The sequence below is a fragment of the Aethalodelphis obliquidens genome, unplaced genomic scaffold (assembly GCF_003676395.1).
Source record: "Aethalodelphis obliquidens isolate GAN/ISIS:26980383/991018 unplaced genomic scaffold, ASM367639v1 scaffold48, whole genome shotgun sequence".
Taxonomy (NCBI): Eukaryota; Metazoa; Chordata; class Mammalia; order Artiodactyla; family Delphinidae; genus Aethalodelphis; species Aethalodelphis obliquidens.
In genome coordinates this window covers 2572082-2582675 of record NW_020837992.1, presented here as the reverse complement: position 1 = coordinate 2582675, position 10594 = coordinate 2572082, and positions in this window count along the sequence as shown.

Here is a 10594-nt window from a genome sequence, read left to right as displayed (position 1 = left end):
CAACCCTCTTAGAAAGGGGGTCCTTGATGAATGAGAGTTTCAGAGATGGACAGAAGCAAGCCATGCACGATGGGCATAGTTTGGTTTTTAAAAGTGAAAGGAGGGGCTTCCCTGGTGGCGCAGTGGTTGAGAGTTTGCCTGCCGATGCAGGGGACACGGGTTCATGCCCCGGTCCGGGAAGATCCCACATGCCGTGGAGTGGCTAGGACCGTGAGCCATGGCTGCTGGGCCTGCGCGTCCGGAGCCTGTGCTCTGCAATGGGAGAGGCCACAACAGTGAGAGGCTCGCGTACCACAAAAATAATAATAATAATAATAAATAAATAAAAGTGAAAGGAGGAGGCATTTGGGACAGTGGGAGGTGGGGTCCAGGAAGGGCAGGGCAGGCCCACAGACTTTACCTCCTTATGACCTTGAGAGCTGGTCTAGACCACTGTCGTCTATGTTGTGCTGGGAAGCTGAGACTTCACACTTCTGAGGGCATGAGTGGCTGGAGCTGGCCCAATCCTTAATTTCAGTGAGCTCACAAGAAATTTCTGGAAATACAGACTTCTAGCAGTAATGCTTGCCTTTTTAAAAAAATAACATTTTGGGGCTTCCCTAGTGGCACAGTGGTTGGGAGTCTGCCTGCCAGTGCAGGGGACACGGGTTCAAGCCCTGGTCCGGGAAGATCCTGCATGCCGCGGAGCAACTAAGCCTGTGTGCCACGACTACTGAGCTTGCATTCTAGAGCCCATGAGCCACAACTACTGAGTCCGCATGCCACAACTACTGAGCCTTGAAGCTACAACTACTGAGCCCATGCGCCACAAATGCTGAAGCCCATGCACCTTGAGCCCGTGCTCCGCAACAGGAGAGGCCACCACGGTGGGAGGCCCATGCGCCACGGTGAGGAGTGGCCCCAACTCGCTGCAGTTAGAGAAAGCCCGCGCAGCAGCGAAGACCCAACACAGCCAAAAATAAATTAATTAAATAAATAAATTTTAAAAAAATAACATTTTGTGTGCATGCGTCTGCCTTCCTAGCTACATTAGGATGTGTTGTGGGTAGAGTGGGCAGAAGCTGTTTGGAGTCATGAGGTGACCAGAAGCCTATTTTCAAACCTTATGTGTAACTTCTCTGCTTTTTGCTTGTATAAAGCTTCTGATTGAGTTTTCTCTTTGGGTCAACAGCTTGAAAAAGAAAGCTGTGTTATGCCAATCTGGCCAGTATCATAATTGTCCTTCCTGTTTAGAGCAAGGGCAGCAGGCAAGATGGTGAGGATACTTGAAATCCCATTACACAATGAAGGTGAAGGAAATGGGGATGTGTTTAGTTTGGGGAAGAGACTCCTCAGGGGACTTGAGAGCAGTCTTCAGCTATTTAAAGAGCTGTTCTGTGGAGGAAGGAATGGAGTTGTTCTGTGTTCTTCTGAGGCCAGGGGGCTGGAGGAAGGTTACAGGAATACAGATTTTGACAGTCAAGAGTAAACGGGCTGCTTCAGGAGGTAGGGAGCTCCCTGCACTGGAGGCCCTGGAGCATGGTCTGGATGAGTGCTTGGTGCAGGGGAAGCATTAAGGGTTGGTTGGTCTACATTATCTTTAAGCACTTTCTAACCCTGAGATTCTGATATGAAGCTATGGATGATGGTCAGTTGTAACGGGTAGAGGAGTCTGAGGAAGTTTGTTATGAGCATTCATCCAACCAAACATATTGGTCTGTTGTGTATGAAGCACTCTATTCAGCATGAGAAACTAAAGTCCCCGTCCCAAGGGCACAAATGGCTGTAAGACAAAGTGGAATGTTGTATAGGCCGTAAAGAGGTACACACTTCCCTTTCTCTTCTATTAGATATCTGAATCTGGATGAGCAGGCAGAGTTAGGCTAGCACCTAGGAGATTGTTTTAAGATGGCTAAGGAGAACGTGTCAGCAGAAGAGAGATGGCCACGTGGAGGCTGAAGGAGGGACCGGATGAGGAAGGTGTTGGGGGTGATCGGTCCTATGCTGTTCAGAAGGGGCTCCCTTGCCAGTACCCTGTTGTGCAGCTGGCATATCTAGTTACCATGTGCTATGGTCTGAATGTTGGTGTCCTCTCAAAATTTGTATATTAGAATCCTAATCCCCAAAGATGGTGGTATTAGGAGGTGGGGGCTTTGGGATGTGCTGAAGTCATGAGGGTGGGGCCTTTGTGAGTGGGATTAGTGCTCTTACAAAAGAAAGTTCACAGAGCTCCCTCGCCCCTTCCACCTTGTGAGGACACAGAGAGGTGTTGGTTCTGACCCAGGAAGCAGGCTCTCACCAGAATGCAACCATGCTGGTGCCTTGATCTTGGGCTTCCCAGCCTTCAGAACTATGAGAAATAAATTTCTGTTGTTTATAAGCCACGCGGTCTGTGGTATTTTGTTATAGCAGCCTGAACGGACTAAGACATCGTGGAACATTTGACTCATTTAACCCACTCCTCTGCCCAGACACCATGCTCACCAGTTAGCATGATGGTCATGATTTGGCTTTTCATGTTAATTTCTCTACAGGAAAGGTGTATGACAGAAGGACCCCATCGCAGCACTTATCTCAGTGTTCTAATCATTTGCTGGTCCATCTGTTACCTAGACTGAGGTTCCTTATGGCTCTCTCTCTTAGCTCAGGGCCTGGTACTTCGCAGGAATTCATGAAATTTTTGTTAAGTGATGAAGGCTGGAGGGAACAATCACATCTAATTGGGGTGGAAGTGGGCAGTGGTCAGGAGAAATAGAGAAGTAACATTTGAGAGCTGGGCCTTCCTTGAAGTGCGAGTTCCTCATTCAGTACTTACTAAAGCCCCTATTATGTACCAGGCACTAGGTTAGGAGACACTGGGTATATAGAGATGATTGACACAGTACTTGCTTTAAAGGAATTCCATGCGATGGAGGAGACATTCCAGGCTGAAGGAGCTACATACACAAAGTCCTGGAAGTGCCTGATGTGTTTGAGGGGCTTTAGTGTGTGAGGCTGGAGATTAGGCTGAAAAAGGGCTAGACTGTAAAGGGTCACTAATCGAAATAGGAAACATTGAAGGATGATGTGGCCTTTCAACCTTGCTCTTCACAGGCCTGTCAGGCCAGAGTTAGGACTTTATCCTGGAAGCAGCAGAGAAATCAATCACTGGACATTCTAAAATGGATGAGTGACATAATTGAATGTGGGTTTCAGTAAATTTCCTTGTGGTAATGTGGAGGATGGGTTGGAATGCCTGGATACTAGGAGAGAAGTTAGAAGGCTACTGCAATAGTCCTAGCAAGAGATGGTTAGAGCCTTTGGGACAGGCATGAGGAGGGGACAGATGTGAGATATTCCAAAGATTAGATACAACAGACCACGGTGACCAGTTGTGGAGGGTGAGGAAGAAGGAATCATTAGAGATGACTGAAATGTCTGGGTAATGCTTTCAACTGAAATTGGCAAGGAGGATTTGGGGAGGTGTGGCAGGTGCTGGTAATGAATTCAAGTTGTATATTCTGAAATGGAGGGCAGGTCATGAGGACATCAGGTGAAAAAATCCTGTAGGAAATAGGAAACATGGATTCAGAGTTCAGGGCAGAAGTAAGGGTCAGAGATAAAGTTTAGGGGTCATTAGCCTTTGGGTAGTGAACAAAGTGTTGGAGAGAATGAGGTCCCTTGTGGGGAGTGTCTTGAGGCACAACAGCCCAAAGACAGAACTCTAAGGCAAGGATACAGCCCATTCTCCAGAGCTGGTGGAACAGAAGCCCCCAAAGAGACAAAAACTGGCCAGAGAGATAGAAGGAGAATCATGGAAGCCAAGAGAGAACTGTGTTTCAGGGAAGGTGCCAGGAAGAGACATCTAAGCCTGCTTTGGAAGTCAGGGGATGTTTACCTAAGGAGGTGATGTCTGAATTAGTCTTAAAGATGGAGAACAGGATGATGCCTGGAAAGGGGAGGTCAGATCTGGCAATTAGGATGCCTGTAGCCTCCACTAGGGAAGAGTCAATGGTGGGGCCAATAGACATATTCAGTGGATTGAAGAGTGAGTGCAAGGTGAGAAACCATAGGTGGCAAATATAAACCATTATTTTTTGAAGCTTGATACTAAAGGGAAGGAAAGAGAGGAAAAAATAGGCTGAGAGTTGAAGGGGGAAGTTCCCTTAGGATGGGTGGCTTGAACCCCAGTGCACTTCTCTGAGTCAGGTATGTTCATGCCCTTTGCCCAGATGATCTAGTCATTCCGTGAGTATATTGAGCAGCTCTCAGGGTAGGGACTGTGTTGGGTGCTGGGCTGCAATGAGGAACAAGACCTCTCAAGGACCCAGTCCAAAGGGTTAAAGAGACAAATAAGAAATTTCAGGTCGGTGTGGTGAGTGCCACAGACAGGGTCAGTATGGGACACGATGGGAGACACTGGAGGTCACAAACCCAGCCTGGGGTTTGGGAGGGCTCCCTGGAGCAGGTGACATCTGAGCTGAGACCTAAAGTAGAAGATAGCCAGGTGGGGCAGGGCAGGGCAGGGCAGGGGAAAAGGCATTCCAAGCAGAATGTTTTTCCTGCAAATCCTGTCCCCAATTTTCTGTAAATCCTAGACACCCTGGATGCCCGAGGAGCCTCCTGCTGTTTTTACCCCGATTTAACATGCTTTCCTGTGTCATAGTGGTTTTTACCCCCTCGTCTGTGTGTCTCCTGAAGCATCTAGTGCAGTGTTCAGCACATGGCTAATGCTTAAAAAAAATTTTACATGAAATCTTCTCAAGCCCAAGGACCACTATCGTGGCTAATACATTTTCAAGGGGCCCCTGGCAAGGTTAACAAATAGAGGTATAAAGGGAAAGGAAAAGTAGACATAGGAAGAAGAATAAGGCTGAGAGAGACGGCTGGGGTGGGAGGTGGGGAGAAAGCAAAGAAACGAAGATCAAGTGTACATAGGGTGGCGAGGGATACAATTCCAAACAAAATCTAACCAGAACTCTCTGCTCCACGGAACCTTGCCTTTGGATTCTTTTCTGTCACAGGCAGAACCCCCTATTCTCCCTCTACTTTAGGGTTCTCCCACTGGAATCTGACTTCTAGACATATTTGATCAGTTATATGCAACACAGCTGCATTTTCTCAGGAATGGGGAGAAGCTGAGAGAAAGAGGGGAGGAAAAAAAGCCCTCCAGACCCAACAATTTTCCCACTTCACAGGGTAAGCCAAGACAGAATTCAAATTTCCTTCCCTTGAGAGAGGGAAGCTGGGGGCTGTGTCACACTTCTCAATTGGGTACACGACTCCCAAGCTAAGTTCTGTAGCACAGCAAAACTCATTTTGTTTTGCAGCTGGATAAAGTAAGGAAGAAAAAGCTGGCATTACAGATTTTTGAATTGGCACCATGTCTTTCGAACTCCACCTCTTTCAGGAAATGTTCCTTAATGCAATGGGAGGTGGTAATTTCACTCCCTCTCCCAATGCCTCCTCACCCCAAGAAACCCTGTTTAGAGATGCACTTACCCCTTCATTTGTCGGCCTGACTTTGCTTTTCCCATCATCTCTGGATCCTTTGCTGAATTCTTTGTCTATGTCAATAGGATCAACATAGATAATGTGAAAGAACTCTAAAAACAATGGAAGTCGTAGATAGTAACGATGGTCTCTGAGGGTGTCAGTGTCACTGGTCCAAGACTGAAAGTTCCTAGGAAAAAGAACAAAGCCTCTTTGAGTTTCCTCTACAGTAAACAGCTTAGTATTATGCTGAATAATAGTATTGTGGTTCCTGAATTAACTGTAATTGAAAAAAAAATTTCCAGCCAGTTATCACAATATATACGAGAGGAAACAAAACTTCTAATTTAAAATTCAGAGCAATATGTATCCTACAAGGAGTTGGATAAGCCACCTAGAATCATACAGTTACACACAAGGTGGATTTCATGAGCTTTTGTCAATTAAGTTATATCTTTTCTAAAGGGCAATTAGGAATAAAGTTCCCTCCTCTTTCTCTAGAACATACTCCATATCAATTTTCATGAGCCTAGAGAAAAGCACATTTATCAAAGACCAATAAAATTATTATTTTTACATTTTATTTATTATTATTTATTTATTTGGCTGTGTTGGGTCTTAGTTGCGGCACATGGGATCTTTTGTTGTGGTGTGCGGGCTCTTCATTGCGGGGCACAGTCTTCTCTCTTTTTGTGGCATGAGGGCTCCAGAGTGCACAGGCTCAGTAGTTGCCGCATGCGGGCTCTCTAGTTGTGGCGTGCGACACGGGCTTAGTTGCCCCACGGCATGTGGGATCTTAGTTCCCTGACCAGGGATTGAACCCGCATCCCCTGTATTGGAAGGCAGATTCTTAACCACTGGACCACCAGGGAAGTCCCCCAAAACCAATAAAATTATTTTAGGTTGAAAATATTAGTGGAGGAGGAAAGAAGTAGCCCGGGTGTAGGCTCTAAAGATGAAAATTATATGAAGGTGTGTTTGTGACAGGTCATTAAATGTATTAGATAGTTGCTATGCCCCAGGCACGTAACTGCAATAACTCATGTCTCGTCATGTTTCCCTCTCTGGGAAAACAATGTGTTGTGTGAAGATTACAGCTGGGGCTGAAAGATGTTGCCATGAGCTTTCCTCATAGTCTAGAGGCCACGAGTACCTCGTTCAAGGACATTTTCAGGGATTTTTCTCTGGACCTTGAATATTCTCTGATTATTGGGGATGAAACGTATTTGCCCAGAATAACAGTCTTGGTGAAAAGACATTTCTAACCATCATTTCACTGTTTGTCTTTGGTGAAGTTTAGGCCCTTGACAGGTAGTGCGGCTTAGCAAATGCTGGCAAATTCTATAGACAACTAACATGTATTTTATTTTCAAATAACTTTTCCTCTATCAAGATCTCAATTCTCACAAATACAGTAACTATAGGATCATTTAATAAGAGTCCAGGCATAGTCTGATCAACCATCTTTTTCTTTTACTCTATGCACCACAGACTAGAAGCGAAAGGTATGACTTTCTTTTATCTTCAAAAATGTTGAAAGTGAGGCCCAGGAAAGATAAGGATATTATTTCCTTAGGATTTCCTCAAGAGGATTTCCTCAGGAGGATCAAGCTTTGGGAGACTGAAAGGCTAGAACCCAGAGATCCCTGATTTTTCTTCTTTCATCTCAGACATGGTGAATTTTGTCTCACATCTATCCCTAGGGGTTGTTGGTGCTCCTTTTGACTTAAAGGTTATCTCTTCTTTATTTCGTGTGCTGCGAGACATGCCTGAAAGACACACCAGGCAACTGGATGGCTCCATGCTTGCTCAATGAGTCAGAGCGCATGAAATATTTCTTTAGGAAAAAGGGATACAGTCATCCCTCAGTATCTGTGGAGGGCTGGTTCCAGGACCCCAAGGATACCAAAAGCTGAGGATGCTCAAGTCCCATATATAAAGTGGAGCAGTATTTGAATATAAAGCACATCCTCCCATATACTTTAAATCATCTCTAGATTACTTGTAATACTAATGCAATGTAAACTCTATGTAAATAGTTGGCATGCAGCAAATTCAAGTTTTGCTTTCTGGAACCTTCTGGAATTTTTTTTCAGAAGGCTAGTTGAATCCGTGAATGTGGAACCCCTGGATACAGAGGACTGACTGTGCTAACTTGGTGTAATGATGAGGCAGTGAAATAGAAGAGAGGGAAGGGGAAGTTGCCTTAAGAAGAAATGATCATAACTTATTGTTATTGTTTCTTAGAAATGTAATTAAATTGGGGGAACTGGGGTGGCAGGGCTGGGATAACTGTAAAGATTAAAACATACAATCTAGGGCAGATCAGGCAGGAGACATGTGTTTAAACACTCAAAAAATCTGCAAATTATATGTGAGATAGCCCTGAGTAGCTAAGGCTAAGCATGAGAATCCATCTATCTGATGGGAAAATGACAAACAAGATAACAAAAAAGCATAATCTTTTTGGTTGACCAATATAACCACCATGGAGTTTGCAAAAACAGAACCATCTGTTGTGTAAGGACCCATGGAGAGAGATTCTGTATTTATAGAATCCCGAGTGGGAAAAACAGGCACATTAATAAACTTTTTTTTTCAATTCACTAATCTGAAATCCACTTTTCTTCTGGTTTCTCTGCTGTCAACATATACCGTGTTTAAAAACAAACAAACAAACAAACAAAAACCCAGTCAATTTAAAAGCAGACAGACTTGCTATGACTAATTTAAGAACTCCCAAAGTAGGCTCTTTTCCAAAAATACATAGCAATTGACAATACTGGCAGCTCAGTCTTCGGGGTTATGATACAACTATAGACCCTGAGGCTGAATCAGATGTTTACTGCTAGTTTGGGCACAGCAGGGTAGTTTGCAGAGGAACTCTACAACCCTTAACTGTTCCTGGTATGGGGCTTTAAAATGAAATCTTCCCATAAACAAATGTTTCCAATGCGTGTACCTTAAGCAGCCTACCTTAATAATTCTTATTTTTTCCTCTTGATTTCTTTTTTTTTTAAATTAATTAATTTTTTGGCTGTGTTAGGTCTTCGTTGCTGTGTGCGGGCTTTCTCTAGTTGCAGCGAGCGAGGGCTACTCTTTGTTGTGGTGTGCAGGCTTCTCATTGCGGTGGCTTCTCTTTGTTGCGGAGCACGGGCTCTAGGCACGCGGGCTCAGTAGTTGTGGCTCACGGGCTCTAGGCACGCGGGCTCAGTAGTCGTGGCGCACGGGCTTAGTTGCTCTGCGGCATGTGAGATCTTCCCGGACCAGGGCTCGAACTCATGTCCCTTGCAGGCGGATTCTTAACCACTGCGCCACCAGGGAAGTCCCCCTCTTGGTTTCTAAGATGGAAGTTTTTCAAGGAAAAAACTTGTAGTGGGGGCCAAGAGCACTATTGCTTTTCAGATGTTGCACGTTCCTTTTAAAACACCTATTTCTTAGTTGCCTCCTTAGCGCAGTAGGCAGCATGTCAGTCTCATAAAACACATATTTCTTAATGAAAATATGTCATAAAATTATTTTCGAAAAGCTAACATCTTTAGCTGGCATTGCTTTTCCACGAATACCTCTATGTGTTATAATTACTCTGTATTATGATGGAGGAGGTTGGAAATTAAAGTGATGATTCTCTTCCCAAAGCCTTCAAAGGGATGATAGGATCACATTTCTTTTTTGTCCATTTTATTAAATTATTTTTCTAGGAATTTTCCCTTCAACTAAGTTTTCATATGTATCTTCATAAAATTATTCATAGTATTTTGTTATCATGTTTAAATATCTATAGGATGGATGGTGATGTCTCCTTTTTCATTTATGATATCGGTTATATTTTAAAATTAATTTTTAGTGGAGTATAGTTGATTTAAATATTGTGTTAGTTTCTGCTGTACAGCAAAGTGAATCAGTTATACATATACATATATCCACTCTTTTTTTTTTTTTTTTCCGGTACGCGGGCCTCTCACTGTTGTGGCCTCTCCCGTTGCGGAGCACAGGCTCTGGACGCGCAGGCTCAGTGGCCATGGCTCACGGGCTCAGCCGCTCCGCGGCATGTGGGATTTTCCCGGACCAGGACACGAAGCCGTGTCCTCTGTATCAGCAGGCGGACTCTCAACCACTGAGCCACCAGGGAAGCCCTATCCACTCTTTTTTATTCTTTTCCCATATAGGTCATTACAGAGTATTGACTAGAGCTCCCTGAGATGATCCCATTTCACTCAGTGAGTTCAATTAATTTTGCCATGGGGAACTCCCTGGGGGTCCAGTGGTTAGGACTCGCTCTTTCACTGCTGTGGCCAGTGTTCAATCCCTGGTCGGGGAACTAAGATCCTGAAAGCTACTTACAGCGGCCAAAAAAAAAAAAAAATTTTTTTTTTAAACCATGAATTCAACTGTGGGGACGAGGAGGAGGCAAAAATAAATGACATCACCACTTACTGGGTGTCTACTATGTGCCAGGTAATGCACTAAGCACATTACAGACTTTATCACATTTTATCTTCCCAGCAATGCTGCACATTATTATCTTCATTTTACATGAGGGGACTTAGGTTCAGAGTGGTGAAGCAACTCATTGCAGGACACACAGCTAGTAAGACACTGGCCTGTCCTTGGTTTCCTGTTAAATGGGATACACAGTGTATTTCTTGGAGGTTTTGTTCAGCATAAGGTTATACCTTCTGCTGCTAAATTGTTCAAGCAGTTTCTTGTACCAAGTGTGACCTGGTTCCTTAAAAATTGTTATTTAATGAGAACCTATGGGCTAGACACTCCGCGAGGTGATTATGCACCTTATCTCCTTTAATCATTACAGTTCTAAGAGATTGGGTTCTCTCCATTTTACGTATATTGAAACTGTTTTGGGAGGTAAAGAAAGTTGCTTAAGACTGACGAGTTAGTGAGAGGCAGAGCCACGGATGGATTCCAGGTCTCCGACTCCAACGCCAGAACGAGCTTTCCCCAGGACACCAGTGTTTCCATTTGTCAGTTCCGGCACTAGAGAACCACAGTGCTGATTTAATGTTTGTCAAGTGTTCATAGTGCCCTGGGATCTGGCACTTCGATGAGAAAGCTGTGGCAATACCGACCTCTCTGTACACCCAGCCAGGAAGGCAGGACGGGAGGCCTGGAGGGAGAAGCCCTC